The following is a 4826-nucleotide window of genomic DNA, read 5'->3' as shown; positions in this document are numbered from 1 at the left end:
CTGGTTTTGTTCCAAGTATTTTCCTCCGCTAAAGATGCGAAGAGAATAGCTCGAAGTGGTGGGTTTGATGGGGAGGGTGTTTTATTGAAGTATATTATTCATTAAATTTTAGTACATAAATTCCAACAATTTCCCTCTTGCAGCATAATCTACCACCCTTATAGATGTTATTTATTATTCGACTATTCATGCTAAGTACTGTGACGAGACTCTCCAGATGATGTAGTTTCATATTCTGGAGACTACCATATTATCATTGGACAAATATACATAATTTAATTCTCGTATATTTTGCTTATTTATTCTTTTATTTCCTCCAAGTTCATAATTAATCATTTAATATTCTTAAATATTAAATATTTATTTATTCAAATTTTATTATTTTAAAATGATTAATTATGATTTTTGGCCCAAGAATTTTGACATGTACCAAATCATGTCCCATGAATCTTTTTAGTAGTTAAAAATCCCCTTAAACTATTGAGATTGTTAGATTTAAGGACTTTTATCTAATTTTAGTAAAGAAAATCTAACATGGTTAAGAAGTTCATGGTGCATGATTTGGCACATGTCAAAGTTCGAGAGGCGTGATTTGGTAGATATTAAAGTCTGAGGAGCATAATTTAGGATATAAACAATCATTAAATTAGTAAAATTGAATGAAATTGGACAAAAATCCTTAAATTCGATAATCTCAATAGTTCAGGAGGAATTTTTAACGGTCAGAAAAGTTTAGGGGGCATGATTGGTATATGTCAAAGTTTAGTGGGCAAAAATCCTAATTAGCCTTTTAAAATTGATTAATCTAAAACCTTCTATTAGTCACATCTAATTAATTTTATTAATTATTATAATTAAAAAATTTATTAAAACCCATGACTAATCACGTTAAATGTTGGAATAAATGATTCCAGTCCACATCTTATGATATTTAAATTACTAACAATTTTACGTGATTATGATATTTAAGATTACTTAATTAATGAGAATATTTATTTCTCGTTTCGTAAACAATACTGTAGTATATATATTAATTAACTCCTTAATCTTAAATTCTAATAATGTGGGGAGAATGTATTTTTTTGATGCCTAAGTAATATTTTGATATCACTTAGCTTGTTTTTGTATTTTGGTGAAGGTGGTCACCAATTCTCAGAGATGGAAAACTCGAAACTACCCAATTTTTGAGTAAATCATCTTGTAAGAAAAGTGAAAATATAAAGTTGTGAATTTGACTCTTCTGACTTCATAGCTCTTAGTTCCTTTGAAAAACTAGATGAACGGTTGAGACAAAATCAGAATCGGATAAGCATAATCCAATACTGTTGGAAATTATTTTACCAGGATCTAGATTTACTAACAAGTATGTTGGATTAACAATCTAATATGAATTCTAAAACAATGAAAATAAACACATATAAAGTTAGAAAACCTTACAGTGGGTGCAGCGGAATAATATGACTCCTTCCGTTCAGATCTCTAGCCCTTGATTCCTTTATGTAGCAGAGCATTACCAAGATCTGAACCTGGATCTTCTTTTCTTCTTTGATGCAGAAATTCCATAGTCTTCCATACTATGATTGAGATACCACTTGATGTGTGTGGGCACTACTCATTCACTCAAAGTTTCGAAATTTAGAGAGAAGAAAAGAGAGAGAGGCGTGTGAGGCTTTTTCTGAGAGAAACAAAGTGATCAAAGATGTGTGTGTTAGTTTCCTCAAGCCAACACTTTCTATTTATAGAAAACCCTCTAGGTTTAGGTTAGAATTGTATGGCATTAAAATAATAGAAACTACAAATGGAATTTCCTATGCATAGGGCCGGTCATACAAAGGGTATTGGGCCTCACTTTGCAACTTTCCCATTTTGTTATTTTTCATTCCCATTTTCTCAAAAATGCCAATTTTCCAATTTAACCTTTTAAATGCCAATTCTAATTATTTAATAACTTGGAAATAATTATCAAATAATATTGCCATTTAATATATTTATTAATTTAGACATATAAAGTCTCTTAATCAATAAATAAACCTAAAATCTCTTTTCTTTCCAATTTCGCCCTTGCTTAGTGAAAATTCATAAAGTAGACATAGTCTAACTTTTAGAATTTTAATTGATTAATCAAAATCAATTAACTGAGTCTTACAAGCAGTATGGTCTCAACTAGTATGGGGACCATGGGTCTATATAACCGAGCTTCCAATAAGTCGAACCGAATTTACCAAGTAAATTCCCTAATTATTAATTCCTCATTGAATCCACACTTAGAACTTGGAATTGCACTCTCAGTCATATAGAAACGCTCTATATGTTCCACGATATAGACACGTCATTAGTTATCCATTGTTATAACCCTAATGTGATCAATGATCCTCTATATAGATGATTTACACTGTAAAGGGATTAAATTACCGTAACACCCTACAATGTATTTTATCCTTAAAACACTTAACCCTGTATAAATGATATTTCACCTAAGTGAAATGAGATCTCCACCATTTATCTTCGTTTGGTTAAGCTCGAAGGAAATCATCCTTTACTTCTATTTGCCAAATAGAAGCTATAGATTCCATATTTATGTTAGCGCTACCACTCAATTGCATTACCGTGTTCCCAAAATGTACGTATCACCCTGATACAAAACTAGGCTTAACTAACGAATCAAAGAACACGAGTAAGACTCTTGAAATTGAGCCTAACCATATCAGGATTTCGATCATGTGATCTAGGATCAACAGGTGATATTGAATTGAATAGATATTACAGTAAATTTTAACATATCTAATCAAAGTTCAATATCGGTCCCTTCCGATGTATACTCCATACATCCGATACTGGTAAACTTTGCCAATGTCCTGGAAAGGACATAACACTTTTCCAAGGTGTAAGAATACCTATCGCTGATTATACCATGTCAGTCTAAATCCAGTGTTCTGACAAATCAGGGAATCAACTTTTGAACATACAATAAAGATTATATTCCACTGTGCTGACAACACTATAATCTTTAACAAACTCATATGTTCTGGACTTAAAAAAGAATTCATACATTATATACATATAATCATGAAATAAATCATGTGAACCATGCAACATAAAATGTTATTTCTGATCTTTATTAATAAGTAAATATGATTATATGAAATGAGTTTTATTTAGGGCATAAAACCCAACAAACTCCCACTTGCACTAATATAAAACAAAAAGTGCATTTCAAATAATCATTAACACCTTGATGTACAAATCAAGTGTAGTAGTAGTAAACTCCTCGTAATGGGATCTGACAGGTTGAATTAAACACAACCTCTTCTCCACTATTACTCTTCCTTAATCACAAAATCCTTGATAATGTGAAATTCCTCTCTATATGTCTACTCTTTTGGGATATTGGATTCTATACTTTTGGGCAACTACTCTTTCGTTATTCAGGAAGTAACCCTAGTAGTTAAGGCAAGTTGGAACACTGCCACAAATGTATAGAACTTTCCTTAGACTGAATAAGTATCTTTCCTGCAACTTTTAACATTCAGTCTCTCTCTGGTAGACCAAGAGATTTCAGATAGGTTCTTACACTTCTCCAAAATCACTACTCCACCCCCAAAGTAATCACCATCTCATCAACAGACTTTCTAGCACATAGGCAAGTCTCGAAATCTGATGTGGTGTAGTCTAAGAGTTTTAAAACCACCCTTATTGACTAACATATAGTTCCTCTTCTTAATCTTAAAATTTACTTGATTTTCTTCCAATGTTCTTCTCCTGGATTAATCTGATACTTACTCATTACTCCCACTCAACAGCAGGTGTCTGGTCTAAGGCATACTAAAGCATATCTGAGACCTCTCACTGTTGACTTAAGAAATTCTTTCATGGCTTTATCTTCTCTGGAATAGTTGAGACTTTTCCTTAGATAAATAAAATCTATATCTAAGAAGTTGTGAAGCTTCTATAGATTTTCATTGGAAAGAAAATGCTTCAGCATCTCATGCTTGCATTAGAGTAAGTAATTTCCAGGTATACCACAAGCCATAGGTTTAGATAAACTCAAACCTACAATACTAGGAACAGGAAGTTTTGTTAAGTCCATTGAATAGACTTATTAACAAAAATTTCCTTTCATGTCCTTGTAATAGAAAACTTTTAGGTTACTCCATGTGAATGGATCAAACCATAGTTCTCTTGGCTTTCTTCTTAGTTTCTTATCTTGACAATCCATTACTTGTTTAAACTCACAATGGATTTTAATCACTAGTGTCTTCCAAGTTATAACAAGGTGAGTTCCTAGAAACTCTCCCACTACAACAAGGTACCGTGAACTATGTCAAAGAAAACTAAATGGTATAGACCTCGTCAGTTGTGTTAAGACAACAGAGGTAGTGGGATCATCTTGTAACGAATAAGATGATAGAACACTTATGGAATCAAGAAGAAAAAATATCTCCTTTATTTGCTACTTTATTTTCAGACTTAGTCATTTTCTTAGAAAAGTAGTATTTGTTTAAACAAACACTTTCTTATCTAATGACTATGGGATGCTCCACCCCTAATCACTTAGAATAGCTAACAAACATGCAAACCAAGGTTAGCAGTTCTAGCTTTTCTTAAGATTTCGATTAGGTCATCCATGAATCTAGTAATGATTTACATTAAGTATACAACCATTGCATCATTCTGAAATTTTATTTCCATAGAAGGATTTAGGCAACGACTAGTAACTAATCATCAATATGCAACTCGAATTTCTGGGGAGGTAAGTTTGGATATAATTTAAAATCAAATTAATGATCTTTGAACTGCATATCTACTAACTTTTTCTCCACCCCTAT

This window comes from Cannabis sativa, chromosome 4 (assembly GCF_029168945.1).
Source record: "Cannabis sativa cultivar Pink pepper isolate KNU-18-1 chromosome 4, ASM2916894v1, whole genome shotgun sequence".
Taxonomy (NCBI): Eukaryota; Viridiplantae; Streptophyta; class Magnoliopsida; order Rosales; family Cannabaceae; genus Cannabis; species Cannabis sativa.
The sequence above is the reverse complement of the archived record's forward strand: the minus strand, read 5'-3'. Positions refer to the sequence as shown.